Source organism: Leptodactylus fuscus, chromosome 9, assembly GCF_031893055.1.
Source record: "Leptodactylus fuscus isolate aLepFus1 chromosome 9, aLepFus1.hap2, whole genome shotgun sequence".
In the NCBI taxonomy this organism is placed as follows: domain Eukaryota; kingdom Metazoa; phylum Chordata; class Amphibia; order Anura; family Leptodactylidae; genus Leptodactylus; species Leptodactylus fuscus.
This window is the reverse complement of record NC_134273.1, coordinates 69,641,391-69,659,033: the sequence shown is the minus strand read 5'-3', so window position 1 is coordinate 69,659,033 and position 17,643 is coordinate 69,641,391. Positions and strand designations below refer to the sequence as shown.

Here is a 17,643-nt window from a genome sequence, read left to right as displayed (position 1 = left end):
GTCCTTTCATCGTTTTCACGCTGCTATATCATGCCCTGGATATAGTTATCATTCGTGATTCTCTTGCCAGATCGAACATCGATCTTAAAAAAAGGATCAAACTGCAGGACTAGTGAAGAGTAGAGATGAGCGAGTAGTATTCGATCGAGTAGGTCTTCGATCGAATACTACGGTATTTGAAATACTCGTACTTGATCGAATACTACTAGCTATTCGCAGTAAATATTTGATTCAGAACCAGCATTGATTGGCCGAATGCTATACAGTGTACAGCATTCAGCCAATCAACACTGGTTCTGCCGGAGGCTCATCTGTGAGGAGGAGGAGTCTTAGATCGGACTAAAGCAGTCTCCATTGTTGTCCGATTTTAGACTCCGCCTCCTCACAGACGAGCCTCCGGCAGGACCAGCTTTGATTGGCCGAATGCTGTACACTGGCCAATCAACGCTGGTCAATTAATTCCTATGAGAAAAAGTCAGCTCCCTCGTAACAGCAAGCTGCCAGCTCTCCCGACTAGCAAGGACGAGCCTGCTGCAGAACCAGCGTTGATTTGCCGCAGGCTCGTCTTTGCTAGTCAGGAGAGCTGGCAGCTTGCGGTTACGAGGGAGCTTACTTTTTATCAGTGCAACTGCAAGTGCTGTGCAGTTAAAGCGCACAGACCCCATAGACTATAATGGGGTCCATGCGCTTTAACTGCACAGCGCTCCTCCTAAACACTCTCCTCCTGCTATCCGTGGACTTGGTGACTCTCCTTTAGTCGAATAGTGGTTTCCCCTGAAACGAGCATTTTTTCCCAATGACTATAATGGGATTTGATATTCGATCGAGTAGCCGAATATTGAGGCTGTACTCGAAATGAATATCTAATCTCAAATATTTCACTGTTCGCTCATCTCTAGTTAAGAGGTTTTGCTAATATGGTCCCTTATTTCTGATCCTGTGGATAGGGAGTGAGTGTAATCGCCAGGTCCCCTAGTGATCGGGAGGACGGGACCGAAAGTTCCCCTAAAGAGTCCTTGTGAATGAAGTGCCAGGTGTGACTGATGCTCCATTCACTTCTATGTGACTGTGACAATTGCCTGATATTATAGTCCTTGCAGCTCCATAGCAGTGAATGGAGGGTCAGTCGCACAACCGCTCTGATGCTTCATTCACAAGGAGACTTATAGGGGACTTTCAATCCCCCATTTTCCTAATCACTGAAGGACCTGGCAGTCTGGCCTCCAGCGATTGGACACTTAAGTGTCTATTACGACACAACCCCTTTAAAGGGAGTCTGTTGCCAGAAGCCAGCGTATCAACCCAGCATAGACAATAGATAGGTTAGGGTCACTTGAATTGGACATCGTTTTCACCTTTTGAATTGGTGCCTTGCTGTTGCTGTGATATCACTTTTTTTTTTTTTTTGTCCATATGCCAATGAGCAATTTGGAGCAGTGAGGTCATTGCTGTTGCTCCGAAGAACTAATTTGCATATTACCATAAAGCTATGGCTTGGCAATGGAGGCATCAATTCACAAGGAGACACTTTTTGATTCAGGTGAGCCTATCTGTATGGCTGGGTTCTGGTGACACATTAAATGTAGTCTACCACCTCCCACTAATGTATTCATTACAGTGATAAGTGACTATGTATGTTACTGCTTTGTATTTGGAGAACAAAAATGACTCCTGCAAAAGAGGCCATTAGTGGATTGGGCTCGGGCCTTCAGCTACCTGCAGAACTGATCTTGCTCCTCTAACTGTAAGGGATGGTACAAGCAGGAAGAAGATGGGGGGGGGGGGGGGTCTGTGTGACAAGACCACTGCCCCGGGGAGCTGAGGACCTTTCCCAGTGCAGGAGCTGCCTCATTTACATAAAACATCAAAATAATTTTTCTCCAAATCTACAAAGCGTTATCCATAACAAAGGTATGACGTTTATCACTGAGGTGTGCTCTCTATACGCAGAATCCGCCTCAAAAACCGCTGCCAAAAACGGCTCCCATTGACTTCAATGGGAGCCCATTACTTCTTTTTTCCGCTAGCTAGCAGCGGAAAAAAGAAGCGAGATGACCCTTCTTCCTGCGGATTCCACGGCTGACTCAGCAAGGCTCCCTCCTGATTAGGCTCATTCATTTGGGCCTAATCCGGAGCAGAATGCCGCGACTGTTGCTGGTGCACTGCATCGGCATCCCATCGCGGCTAGCTACGCAGAATGCAAATTCTGCACTGTGAACATCCCCGTACATTGAACTTGTTTGGGAGTTAGTAGACTCTCTTTAAGCAATGTCGTCGCAATGCTCCCAGCCACACTTTGCAGGACCTGCAGCAAAGCTCAATTCAACAGTTTCTGTTCAGGGTTGTACTTTAAAGCAGGGGGTCCAAGAAATCGGAGCGTCAGTGGCCATGGTGTAGTGGCATATCCTGGTGAATACCTCCTTTTATGTATTAAAGGGGTTTTTGGGCAAAAAAAGTTTTATTAAAAAATTTGTTAGTGCTACTAATGGGTTAATAAATTCACCCATGTACCTATATCCGTGTTTTGAGTGATTCCTTGGTGCCTCTGGGGACTGCAGGTATCTCTGCTTTTCTTTTTTTCTTTTTTACGTGCTCTCTAACTTCCTCACTAACCCTTTCACCTTTCTCGCCTATACTTCCTCACTCTTACCCCCCCCCGTCTCTAACTATCCTACCCTTTCCTACCTACTCAGCCCAAACCTTGAACCATAGTGTATACTTGCCCCTCCATGCTGCTTCTGGCGAGACGGCCCCTCATCCTTTACTTCTCCCATACTCTTCCTCAGCAGCGACAAGGCGCCTCTACTGCACATGTGTGGAAGTGCGGTAGAGTTGAATTAAAGGCAGCGGTGCACTCTGTGTAGAAGAGCGTGCACCACTCAGACCGCAGGAGGAGGAGCCGTCTCGTCGGAAGAAGCCATGCATGGTTAAATATGAGAGGAGTGGATGGGGGTGGGAGGAGAGTCGTAGTGACAATCCGTTTCCAGAAATGGACAAACGGATCGTCACTGGATAATCGGAAAATATCCCTGGGGCGGTCACCACACCAGGGATAGGGGTAACTATTCATTGTTATTTAGAAAGTGGGAGGGAGGAGAGTGTTTAATGTAGTGCAGGGATTTTAATTATCCTGGACAACCCCTTTCAATGTTTTTTTTTTCAGGCTGGAAATATTGATGACCTATCATAAGGGGAGATTATTGATATGCTATAGAAGCGAGGCTGTTATCCGGCACCTCTACCTAGTAGTTGTTCTCTGCAGCTCATACACACAGAATAGAGCAGGAGGCAGACAACTCTTTTTTCTGGGCATTGGCCATACAATGTCACTGCAGCTTAGCCCCAGTCAAGTGAATGGTAGCCGATCTGCAGTACCTGGTCTGACCACTACACACAGAACAGAGCTGTCTGCTTCCTGCTCCATTTTCTGTGCATTAGTTGCTGAAAACATCTGGGCATCAAACCCCCACTGATATATAATATTGATAATCTATCCTTATGATAGGTCTTAAGTACTTTTAAATGTTCATTCTGTTTTAGAGAATCTGTCAATAGGTTTTATTTCAAGGCAGAATAGATTAGTGCCAGGGACCCTGTTTCACGTGGCAAACCTCTCCCTGTAGTTAGTGTATTTACCCCTCTCTGGTTAAGGCTCCAAACTTTTTTTTCTTTCTAGGTAATGGAGGGTATGCGACAACTGATGTGAATCAACCATCTAGTCTTCATCTTGTCATGTTCATTGCCCATTTTTCACTTGATTCTGCGGCAAATCAACACTTACAGTAGACTAAAGGTTTACTTTTACAGCTAAATAAACGACCTCCCTTCTAAATCTTTTAAAGGGAATGTGTCACCGGGTCATATTTCATCTTTAAACCAAGTTTAATGTTAAACATATTTGTAAAGAATTTTTTATGTTTTTTTTTTTTTTTGTTTGTTTTGTTTTATGTGTAACCTTATATATTAAAAAAAAAAAAAAAACCTGCTGCAAAGAAAAGTACAGTATTAGCAAGCAATAGTCACCTCCTTTACATCAGACATTATTACGATAGAAGATAACCTACACCACTGACCCACTATTGCATCCACCACTGTCCATAGGTGATGTCACCGTTTATCTGACAAGGTTCACCGGGTGGTTTATTTCAGGCTGAATCAAAACTGCTTTTGTGCTATGGGATCTCTCCAGACTCCAGGGTATAATAAGTGGAGATCCGGGGAAAGTGATCAAACCTAATACACTGTGTTACCCACCTCTCCTTGGCCCTGGAACAACTCTCTGCCGTCTTCGGCACTTCTGACTGATGTCCAGGACCGCTGAGGCCTGTAATTGGGCTGCAGTGTCATGTGACATTGTGATGCATAGATGCAAGCTTTGTGACCTTGCGTGACCACTGAGACCCGGTCTCAGGCCTCAGTGTTCCCTGACATCAGTCAGAAGCGCCAAAGACAGCAGGGAGTCACCTCAAAGCCCAGGAGAGGTGAGTACCACTGTTTTGTTTTTTAGGTTTGTTCTCTTCCCTTGGGCCTTTGTTTCTTCTACTCTGGGATCTGGTTAGCAGTTTCGGTCGTGTTTGGAATGAATGCAAATATTGTAACTGAATCGAAAAGGTTATTAATTGTTCATTCCTACTCTAACATAGGACTCACTCAGTTGGCTCCAGAGTATTGCTATATATGACCATGGCTATACAGTAAAGCATATCACTAAATGCTCAGAAGAGAAGCTCTGGGAAGATGGCTGCCCCCATAATCATGTATAGAAAATAGAGGGGAAAAAAAAGAAATCTACAATCAGAAAATAAAAACAGCTTAGAGAGAAAATAAGTTTTAATATTTTTTTTTTTTGTAATAAATAAAATCTAGGCAATCCATTCCTTTTAATGTGCATTTGCTGTTCTCTGCTGCATATCCGTTAGATATGACAGACTTTCCATTCTATGTATCTGCTAATATTTCCGACTAACATTAGAATTTGTTTACAGTGCAAAAATCACTGAACTAGAGATAAGCGAGTACTATTCCAAACGGTCGTTTCGAATAGCACGCACCCATAGGAATGAATGGAAGCGGCTGGCACGCAGACTTTGCCAGCGGACGGCTGCTTAACCCCCTGCATGCCGCCTGCGTCCATTCATTCCTATGGGTGCGTGCTATTTGAAACTGGAGTTTTGAATAGTACTCGCCCATCTCTACACTGCACCCCTTTTTACCGTCTCAGTCTTATTTTCACAATTTTAAAGGGGTTATTCAGCTTCCAAAAATTACCTGCCAATACATCCACAGCACTGCTAAATCCCTGGTGCAGCTTTGGCTTTATTTTACTTGCTTCTCCTTGTGTCACTATTATTTACACGCAGTGAATGTGTACAAACTACATTTCCCATGATTCACCTGCCCGCTCTCACTCTCTGTGTAACCTCTCCTTTCTCCGCTGTAAGTGAAATCTGAGGTTACCTCCTGCTGTGCTGTTTAGTTTACAAGCTCAAACCACCCCCTACGAGCAGCACAGAGTGAGAGCAGGCAGATGAATCATGGGAAATGTAGTTTGTTCACAGATTCACTGCGTGCAAATAACAGTGAAACAAGGAGCAGCAAGTAATATAAAGAGTGTGCATCCGGTGTGGGGCTAAGTCTGCAGGTGAATGCAGTCGGGTGACAGTTGGAATGACATCTGAGTGTCATATGAGAGCATTCGGTGATACCTTCACATTTATGGGGGTCTTCGGGAACAGGATGGATTAGAAGCCGCCATAGCTATGCATGCAGAACGGTATGCACTCATGACAGTCTGATGTCACATCCAGTTGCCCCCTGTCTGTGTTCTAATGCAAGCTTTGCCCCATACCCTATGCACACTCGGTCTCCGATAAAACATTGTGTGGCTTAGTTCTGGTCCTCGGCTGCACTGCACTTCCTCCTCAGTGAATGAGCTGATTGGTTTGGGGTCCAGGATAGGTCATCCGTTTCCTTTATGCTTGGGGTCTTATTGAATTTAGACATTGATAAGTTTATTAGGTTGATATTCCTGACTCCTATTCATTATGAACATGAGGTTCCTAGAGAACTTGGGCTGTGTTTGCCTGGGCGCCATCTATCACTGAATCTCCCCACCCCACTGTGTTGGTGGAATGAAGAGCATTGTCCGGGCCGGAACATGGAGAAGAATTAGAGGCGAAAGTCTACCTTAAATTTCCCCCCATTTCTGTGAACCAGCGTTCCCTATATCCGATACATACAATTACTCAAACTCCATGTGTTGTGGCACTGAGATGGAGGCTAAAATCAGCTGTACAGGTTAGTTAGTAAAATATAATCATATAATCATATAGCATTAGGAAATATTTTGGTCGTACATGAGCCGCAGGAAATACAGAGTGCTCTACTTTCAATTGCCACTTGGTGGCAGCGCAGACCATAAGATTTGGAAAGCTTTGTATCCCTGAGATTGATTGTCACATTGTGTTGTAAAGCTGTCAGATGCTGGGTTTTGTCTTCTGAGTCTGACGTATGGCGCTGTATAGGCCTGCAGTGGTATATACTAGTCATTCTCTCCCATTGTAATATAATGTATGCACAGTACACTCTTTATTCTGTGCCCCCGATTTATTCTTTCCTGTACAGTAGAAGAGGCGAGAAAAGGCTCGGAGGATGGCGAAAATATACACTGAGTGTATGGAGGTCTATGCATATGTTCAGTGTGCATGTTGGGGTCTCAAATGCTATAGACACATTGCAAGTAGAGATGAGCGAACACCGTTCGATTGAATAGATATTTGATCGAATATCAGGCCGTTTCAGGTATTTCATTACAATCGAATACCATGAGGCAAATGGAGTAAAAATTTGTATCCCCTCCCACCTTCCCTGGCGCGTTTTTTGCACCAATAACTGCAGGGGAGGTGGGACAGGAACTACGACAACGGAGGCATAAAAAAAAGAAAAAGGAATTGGCCAAAATCAGGTGACCTCCACTTTAGACGAATGGTGGATTTAATATTCGATTAATTTGGGACTATGAACTATGTGACTGTGAGACAGGGACAGATGTACAGGCAGGGTTAGCTAGGGATTACCTTTATTTAGGGGGGAAAGTCACTCACCCAGCTCTTTGGTGCTCTATCTGGTCGGGATTCCTGTCAGCTTGCGATATGCGTGAGCTGACTTTTTCCCATAGGAATGCATTGACCAGCGTTGGTTGGCCAGTGTACAGCATTTGGCTAATCGACGCTGGTTCTGCCGGAGGAGGCGGAGTCTAAGATCTGTCCACAGCAGTTTCCATTGTGGTCCGATCTCAGGTGTAGCAGTGCTGACACAGCACTGCTACACAGAGAAGTGGCACAGCTTAGCACACACAGAGATGCAGCAGAGCTGAGTGTGCAGCATGGTTCAACACACACTCAGCACTGCTACATCTGAGATCGGACCTCAATGGAAACTACGGTGGACGGATCTTAGACTCTGCCTCCTCCGGCAGAACTTGCATTGATTGGCCAGTGTACAGCATTCGGCCAATCAACGCTGGTCAATGCATTCCTATGGGAAAAAGTCAGCTCCCGCATATCGCAAGCTGACAGGGATCCTGACGTAATACAGTGACATGGGCATGTTAGATGCCCCCAGACATGCTTCCCCTGCTGTCTCAGTTGCATTCCAGGGTGTTGGCATCATTTCCTGGGGTGTCATAGTGGACTTGGTCACTCTCCTGAGTCGAAGAGTGGAATCCCCATAGTATTTTTACCCATAGACTATAATGGGGTTCGATATTCGTTCAAATAGTCGAATACTGAGTGGCTGAAACGAATATCGAATATTTTACTGTTCGCTCATCTCTAATTGCATGTAGTGTAGAATAGTGACCTCTGTAATACGGCACCCAATGGAGCCCCCATGCCTCCATATTCCTGTACGTTAAATCCGAGGTATAGACCCTACGGCCCCATAGAACTCTGTGTATATAAAGCCGCAATATGGTCACACGCAGGAGCCTTCAGTCCTGACCGCCTGGCCGTCCGTTTTAAGCCGTTTACTGCCACTTGTGCTCATTTTCGGATCGCACCTATAGTACAGCATGTACGGGCCCATCGAAAGGGTAAATATAATTAGAAATCTTTGGGATTTTGTGGCTGGTTACGACCTTTTAAAGAAATGTGTGATTTGGTAATTATTGAAGTGTATTCTTAACGGATGTCACCGCGTCGCTGGTAAATGTAACTCTAAAACTGAGTAGTAATAAGCAAAAACTTGTTAGCAGCTTTAATGAGTGTTGAATCACAGCTAGAGGAAACCGCTGGTTATTTGCAACTGCAAAAATGTATTCGTTTGGTAAGATGTGATAAAAAAAAAAAAAAAAAAATGCATACTAATGATTCAGATCCAGGGTAAATGTTCGTTTTTCCAAACTTTTAGGCCTGTAAAAAAAATCCGCTTTAGCAAATTCTCATTTTATTAAATTACGTCTTGGCTTTTTAGATGTAGTAATGAAGTGAGATGCGTCTAGAATCCGAACAGCAGAACAGATTTCTGCAAAAGTGAAAGGTATCTCAGTCTGCGCTACCAGAAAATACAACAAAAATACAAATTAAAAAATAAAATAAAAACAGTGGGATAAAAATCTAGGAAAAAATTTTTATATATATATATATATATATATATATATATATATATATATATATACTGTATATATGTATATGTAGATCGTGTTTTTGTAAATAGCCACATGTCAATTATACCAACGGAAACACTGGCGTTTTCCATATAGATATAATAGAGGCACAAAGTATGCAGAGGAAAACTACACTGACTTTCTGTGAGGGAAAAAAAAGCGACGCATTTCCGCCACCATTTTTTTTATTTTTATACAACGCTTTTTGGCTACGGCTCGCTACGTTGGGGTTTTCTGGAAGACCCATAAAGGGGCTGGTGATGTGGCGAAATAAAAATTAGTGGCAATACAGCCTTGTGGTTTTTTTTTTATATATATTAATGTAGATTGTGAGCCCCATATGGGGCTCCCTATCAGTATGTCTTTGTAGAATGGGAGGAAATCCACGCAAACACGAGGAGAACATACAAACTCCTGGCAGATGTTGTTCCTGGCGGGATTAAAACCCAGGACTCCAGCGCTGCAAGGCTGCAGTGCTAACCACTGAGCCACCGTGTTGCCCCGAGACTCTGGTGACCTCTGTGACCACTCGCTGACCTCTCCAGTAGGGTTGATGTATTAGCAGAGATGTGACCAGTGATTGGCTGCTGCAGTCTCGCCTCAGCCCTTGAAAAAAAAAAAATATATATATATATATATATATATATATATATATATATATATATATATATATATACAGTCCTATGAAAAAGTTTGGGCACCCCTATTAATCTTAATCATTTTTAGTTCTAAATATTTTGGTGTTTGCAGCAGCCATTTCAGTTTGATATATCTAATAACTGATGGACACAGTAATATTTCAGGATTGAAATGAGGTTTATTGTACTAACAGAAAATGTGCAATATGCATTAAACCAAAATTTGACCGGTGCAAAAGTATGGGCACCTCAACAGAAAAGTGACATTAATATTTAGTAGATCCTCCTTTTGCAAAGATAACAGCCTCTAGTCGCTTCCTGTAGCTGTTAATCAGTTCCTGGATGAAGGTATTTTGGACCATTTCTCTTTACAAAACAATTCAAGTTCAGTTAAGTTAGATGGTGGCCGAGCATGGACAGCCCGCTTCAAATCATCCCACAGATGTTCAATGATATTCAGGTCTGGGGACTGGGATGGCCATTCCAGAACATTGTAATTGTTCCTCTGCATGAATGCCTGAGGATTTGGAGCGGTGTTTTGGATCATTGTCTTGCTGAAATATCCATCCCCGGCGTAACTTCAACTTCGTCACTGATTCTTGAACATTATTCTCAAGAATCTGCTGATACTGAGTGGAATCCATGCGACTCTCAACTTTAACAAGATTCCCGATGCCGGCATTGGCCACACAGCCCCAAAGCATGATGGAACCTCCACCAAATTTTACAGTGGGTAGCAAGTGTTTTTCTTGGAATGCTGTTTCTTTTTGGACGCCATGCATAACGCCTTTTTTTATAACCAAACAACTCAATTTTTGTTTCCAAAATGAAGCTGCCTTGTCCAAATGTGCTTTTTCATACCTCAGGCAACTCTATTTGTGGCGTACGTGCAGAAACGGCTTCTTTCTCATCACTCTCCCATACAGCTTCTCCTTGTGCAAAGTGCGCTGTATAGTTGACCGATGCACAGTGACACCATCTGCAGCAAGATGATGCTGCAGCTCTTTGGAGGTGGTCTGTGGATTGTCCTTGGCTGTTCTCACCATTCTTCTTCTCTGCCTTTCTGATATTTTTCTTGGCCTGCCACTTCTGGGCTTAACAAGAACTGTCCCTGTGGTCTTCCATCTCCTTACTATGTTCCTCACAGTGGAAACTGACAGGTTAAATCTCTGAGACAACGTTTTGTATCCTTCCCCTGAACAACTATGTTGAACAATCTTTGTTTTCAGATCATTTGAGAGCGGGCTGTCCATGTTCGGCGACCATCAAACTTAACTGAACTTGAATTGTTTTGTAGAAAGAAATGGTCCAAAATCCCTTCATCCAGGATCCAGGAACTGATTAAAAGCTACAGGAAGCGACTAGAGGCTGTTATCTTTGCAAAAGGAGGATCTACTAAATATTAATGTCACTTTTCTGTTGAGGTGCCCATATTTTTGCACCGGTCAAATATTGGTTTAATGCATATTGCACATTTTCTGTTAGTACAATAAACCTCATTTCAATCCTGAAATATTACTGTGTCCATCAGTTATTAGATATATCAAACTGAAATGGCTGTTATAAACACCAAAATATTTAGAACTAAAAATGATTAAGATTAATAGGGGTGCCCAAACTTTTTCATAGGACTGTATATATATATATATATATATATATATATATATATATTATATACACATATCAACATAACTATTGTCTGAAAAATGTATGTGAGGAAATATAGATTCACAAAAATTCCCCAGATGCCTATTTTTTCCTCTGAGAGATACAACCCTATTGTGGTTTTCTCCCACAGCTTTCAACCTTTGCAGTGCAGGGAATCCTACAGGGAAATGCAGAAAAAAAAAAAAAAAAAATCCAATTTCAGGTGGTTTTTCCCATGGCAGCTTGCAGAGGACGATGCTTTAGCATTTCCCTTCTGACAATGTTTATCCTATGTGGCTCAGTTCACTACTAGAAGTCACAGTCCCTATTGTCACTACTTCAGTTCCCTACTAGAGTGGTGGTCAAACGTGTGCACCTCTAATGGAACTCCATTCTAATGATGGCTGGGGACCCAGGCAGCCGGACCCCAAGCATTCAGATAGTTCCCACGGGGGCAAGGAGGTGGATTTTGACAGCAGATTTCGTCTCAAAATCCACCTCCATGCAATGGTGGTCTATGGAAACCATGAGCTGCCCTTTCTTCAGGCAGCAACCTCCAGTCGGCCCATTCATTTGAGCCGACTCCGGAGGGGAAAGAAGCGACGGTTGTGGCAGGTGGGTTTTGACCCAAGAGTGACGTGGCTCCCCGCATCACCATCAGTGCCAAAATCCGCCCCCCGTGTGAATGAGCCCTTATTATATATAAGGGGCAGGTTTCCTTAGCTGGAGAACCACTAGTTTAGGCGAGGAACAATGGGCTGCATCTTTTCTTTTCAAATTTCAGTAGCATCAAAGTGGATGGGATTTTTAAGAAATCTATTCACACTGCAGGGAAAAATCATCAGCTCACAGAGTCAATTATTGCCGTCAGCTCAGTGTCAGTTTTCAGTCTTTGGTTGAAATCCGCTCCAGCCATGGGGTGAATGAGCCAAATCCTGCTCCAACTCCTCTATAAAATGGCTGTGGTGAGACAGAAGTTGTAATGGAATGTGTGAAATAAAGGTAACTCATGAATAAATCCTATGACAGTAAATCTATGACAAACTACTGTATGTATCTCTAGTTATACAGTATTTAATATATATTGTGTAATGTAATAAAAAAACAATGCTTTTATTAGTCTAAGCCCATCGAGAACTTCTCCCAACCCCACAGACACATCAAACCCATATGAAATGATACTACGGTAGGATCACACTAGTGCTGTATCTTCATTGTTCAGGTTTGCCGGGATCGAGCAATGGAGAGGTGGGCCGCTAAAATAGTCCAGTGGACCCCATCAGCTATAATGGAGGAAAAAGGTCTTCCATTCGCTTTCCAATGTCGATTATCGAATTTTGTGACAGAGACTTCAGCACAGATGTGAATGTAGCCTTAGAGGATGGTACTCCATCTCCATCTATGATGCTTAAAGGGATCCTATCATTGGATTCCCTTTTTTTTTCTCCCTAACACGTAGGAATAGCCTTAAGAAAGACTATTCTTCTCCTACCTTTAGATGTCTTCTCCTCGCCGCCGTTCAGTATAAATCTGGGTTTTCTTTGGTATGCAAATGAGTTCTCTCGCAGCACTGGGGGCAGGCCCTAGCGCTCTAACAGCACCGGGGGTGTCCACATTGCTGCAAGAGAAATCTCCAGCGCCACCTCCATCTTCTTCTGGAACGCCCTCTCCCTGTGTCTTCTGTCTTGGGTTTCAATCTTCTAGGCCTTGGGCAGAGGCGACTGCGCATGGCCGGGCCGCAAGAAAATGGCTGCTTACACAGTAAGCTGCTGTAAGTGGCCATTTTCTTGTGGCCGTGGGCATGCGCAGTCGGCTCTGCCCGAGGCCTAGAAGATTGAAACCCAAGACGGAAGACACAGGGAGAGGGCGTTCCAGAAGAAGATGGAGGCGGCGCTGGAGAGTTCTTTTGCAGCATTGGGGACGCCCCCAGTCCTGTTTGATCACTGGGGCCTGCCCCCAGTGCTGCAAGAGAACTCATTTGCATACCAAAGAAAACCCGGATTTCTACCGAACGGCGGTGCGGAGAAGCCATTTAAAGGTAGGAGAAGAATAGTCTTTCTTATGGCTATTCCTACGTGTTAGGGAGAAAAAAAGGGAATCCAATGATAGGATCCCTTTAAGTTCCGCCGTGACCCTGGAGCCAGAGAGTAAACACCATAGTAGACGTTAGTAACCTTCTTGAGGATTTCTTACACATGTCTATATTTCTAGCACGTTTTTCCTGTGACTGATGCTTTTTCAGCCCTTGCTGTAGCCGGAGACTCTGCACACACAGAGCTAAAGGCTGCCAGTTATTGGCCTGTGATGCTGAATTGCCTAGTCAGGCCTGTTGCTACGTGTGGGTCACCCCTGACTCCTGGCCTTAGCAGACAGTAGGGGGCAGTCTTATAATTACAGATCACAATGCAATGGTGCCTATGGGGGGTGCTGGCTGAAAGCAGACAACCCCCTTTAAGTGACCTAATCGGTTTCTTTTGAAGAATTATAGAATAATTATGTTAATATGCAATTATCACCTAATTTTCCTCGGCGGTAACCTCAGGGTGTAGTGTACAGAAGTGTTATAACAAGTGCTGTTAGTTTGCAAAAATACTGATGTAGGAAATCTTGTAAATAAGGATCGCCCGAGGCGTTCATATGATCTGTCATCCTGTAAGGAGAAGGAGGAGAGGTCACATTTCTCCTGTAAATTGCGGTGATTTCCATGATGGCGCTTCCCAGCTTTTAGCTTCTTTGTTTTGCCTTTTATCATGTCATTTACAGGGTTTTGTAGGATGTGAAGAGCAGTTTGGAAAGTAAAGTAGCAAATAAATCTCCAGCTTTTCTGGTTGTAAATTCGTCCATACACATTAGATAAATGTTGGCCATACCATCCTATGGGGTTTTCTGTAACAACATGGGGGGAGAGGATTACTGAAGGCTGGGACCCATTAGATATCATTCTGCACAATCCTTTGTTCCCTGCTAGTGAGTAGATCTAACCATACACATTAGATAAATGTTGGTTACACCCAACAACCAGACTATACTGAGCATGCATGTCTACACATGTGGGGAAGGGGATTCATAGCAAATAACTGTCAGTAAAACAAGTGTTCAGGTGACTGCTACCTGATGTGTACGGTCAGCCATATGGGTAAATTCTCTTCTCCATTAGAGGGTTATTCCACAAAGCAAATTTATCCTCTATCCATAGGCTAGTAGGGGTTGCACTGCTGAGGACCCTCCCCATCCTGTGTGTGCAGGGGGTGTGGGATTGACGCCTGCTGGGAATGTATTTGGGCTGAATGTCCATGTGCGTCTGCTGGATGAGACGTATCCCTGCTCCCATTTATTTCAATGAGAAGTCCCGTCCAGCAGAGAAACCACTAAATCTGCATTCAGGTCGGCTTATACTCGAGTATATACGGTATACAGTATTAATAATTGATTAAAAATTATTTTTATTTCGGACTTGACTTTGAGGCTCATCCCATTCAAAACTGTCCCTAAATCTACAATGTTAAATCTACCCCTATCAAATTCTGTCTTATGTCATCTGTTGTTTGGGTTTATACCTTAATAATTTTATAATATAAATAAAATGAATCATTTTAATGTAAAGTTGGAATCAGTAACTTTTTTTTTTGACGCCACTTTTGTTGCACAGCCCTGCCGACCTGACTCTGGCTTCAAAATAATGTGATTTTTATTATGGATACAATATAATATCTATAGTTTGTTAGGTATTTTCTTTGCTAGGAATCAATCGCTGGCTTATTAATGAATACGAGGATCTTCGCTGCTTCTGACTGACCATGGCAGCTGCCATGTATGACCGTGTAGGAGTTGGTTTTTGGGTAAGATTAGAGGAGTTGCGGTTGTATTACAAGGTGTCCTGTCCTCATGGAGCCATGTCTGGATTACCTCCTGTATACACCGTTTCCACTTGTAGAGGGGACAGTAATAATCTTTCATTTTCAGTTGCCGATAAGGAATCCTGATACTCCTGTAGTCAGTCACCCCGCTGTTCGGGGGGTGCCAGTAAACGTGTTTTCGATGGGAGAAGCGTCTGTTCTCTCTTGCAACCTCTCACACTAGAACAGATGGATGGAGCATGTAAGGTTTTACCTCTGAGGTGGTAACAGTGCAGCCACTCATTAACACTGAATTTACCACTTCGTTAGCGACATTGCTTCCTGTTGAGAAACGCTAATATATAATCTCGAATGGAGCGCGCATACATTTATCTACCTCTGCTTCATAATAAGTTCTGACATCCACGCTCAGCCCCACTTTACAGACGTTCCCATTATGCCGTGTTCTTTCTTTGTTTTAATAAGTTCTTTGTGAAATGTTTCCACTTTCCCTATGAGCAGCTTTCAGCCGCTCCGTCCTGCTGGGTGCTGCTTTAGCACCATTTTGGGGTGCTAAAACTGGCTATAATTTTATTTTTTTTTGTCAATGTGGAAACATGTTTTTGGTAGACTGCTGGGCATCCTGAAATATTCAAGGGGAGTCGCACGCTAGGAATGAATTCCTCGGTGCCTTTAGCACGTTTAATTAGGGTTAGATCGTAAATAACTTTAATCAACGCGTCGCCCTGATAAAGTATCACCAAGTGATATGGAGTCTGCCAGAGCTCGCATAGCAAAATGATTTTTTGTACTTGTCACCCTATTTGTCCTACTTTCCATTAGTGGGTTAATGTCGATTGTTGTCTTTAATTCTATATTATGTATTCATATATATAATATATATGTATCCTTTTATTATTAAGGGATATTCCGCTAGCTTCAAGTTACAGGGGAATGAACTCTGCAGCAATGTGTAAGCGTGACCGAGCCAATGCTCCGTTTATATGGGGCCAACAAGGACCTTTGTTTTTGTGAACGGTCAACAAGTTAGGCCGGGATAAGGGATAACTGGAGATTGTTAGGAAACTCCTTAAAGAGGGGTTTGGGCACAGGCAGTTCTATATACTGCTGGAAAGCCGACAGGGCGCTGAATTCAGTGCACTGTCTGCTTTCCCAATCCGTGCCCTGGGTAAAGAGCTTTTGGTCCCGGTACCGTAGCTCTTTACAGTCAGAAGGGCGTTCCTGTCAGTCTGTCAGGAATGTCCTTCTCCACAGCAGCGCCAATACCGCTGTGTTCTGAGACTGGGGAGGAACGCCCCCTCCTGATAATACCCGTCTATGGACGAGCACTGTGAGCAGAGGGAGGGGGCGGTCCTCCCTGTTCACACTGTACAGCGCGCTATAGGCGCTGCTGTGAAGGACGTTCCTGACTGACTGTCAGGAACGCCCTTCTGACTGTAAAGAGCTATGGTACCGGGACCGATAGCGCTTTACCCGGGGCACAGATCGGGAAAGCCGACAGTGCGCAGAATTCAGCGCACTGTCAGCTTTCCAGCAGCGTATAGAACTGCCTGTGCCCCAAACCCATGAAAAGTCCTCTTTAAGGCCTCATACATACGATTGTGTGCACAGTCAGTTTACTAGCTAACACACTGACCTATTCATTTCCATGGCCCCAAACACATGACCATGTATTTTTGCAGTCTGGTATATGGGGCACATCTCCGGACAGGTCCCATTTGCAGTTTGTGCTCACTGGACACAATGAATGGGGCCACAGAAGCACGGGCGGCCATCATGGCACCGCAACGCACACACTATTGTTCCAACATTGGCATTGAAAACTTCACCACATACTAGCGCACTACTCCATCCAACAAAATGATACACCATAATGGAGGAAAAAAGGCCCCCATTGGGATTGGTAGATGTCTGTTTGACGATGAATCCATTATGAAATGAACAATATAGTAAAATAGAAAATGGAGGAGAGGTGTGAAAGTAGCTTTACTTGCATGAGAAAAGGGAGTGTTATGTCATGGTATATATTAGGTGGTCTCTCCTTAAGGATGGACGTTATCCCCATAATCTGGTCCTCTCACTTCTACCAAGTCAGTTCTCTCTACGCTGCGCTGACGAGGTCCAACCAGACCGAAATAGCTGTCCGTAGTTGAGAAACTGACTTGATAAAACACCCACATTATGCAGTAAAGGCTTCTGGGAAAGTCGGGCATGATGTTCAGAGTGCTTCCTATAGAGGGCAGCATAACAGAGGCACTGTCTCCCTATTTACATCTTGGGAGACAGATTTGCCTAATCCTCCCATGGTATATTATAGCACAAGAGATTTAAAGGGGTTGTCCAGGATTTTGATCTGGGGTGAGCCTACTCATCAGTTCCTGGCACGCTGTTGTCCACTCTTAGCCTCTCTTGTTGCTGTGCCGGTACTTTATACTTTTGGAAACTGTGAGGCTCAAGTGCCCAGGAAACCAGTAAGTTACCTTAGTGGTCACTGGGAGGGACAAGTGATGTCACGCACATATGTCTCCACTTCCTTACCATTGACCGTTGAAGCCTCTGATTGCTCTCACACGGATTCCAGGAGTGCAAGTACATGCACGTGACTAAAAGGGGGCTCGGAGCGGACAGTAGAACACCAAAGACAGGGGAGTATTCTAGAAATATTTTGAACTTGTAGAACAGTCACCAAATTTCCCTTCGTGAACAAGACCTAAACTGGTTTGCAGGTCTGATGTTATTCTTGTGTTTCAATTTACAAATGAAAGTAATGTATGAAAGGGGAAGCATGCAGCATGTATTTGATATATTGGCCATTTCCTATGATGTTTTGCTGTAT

At 43.8% G+C, this 17,643-nt stretch overlaps 1 protein-coding gene across 3 annotated transcripts in view; it reads left to right on the top strand.

Annotated features, from left to right (window-relative positions):
- ZNF644 (zinc finger protein 644) overlaps positions 1 to 17,643 on the top strand; it is a 52,661-nt gene that overhangs the window by 20,265 nt on the left and 14,753 nt on the right. The gene's annotated exons all lie outside the window — the stretch shown is intronic.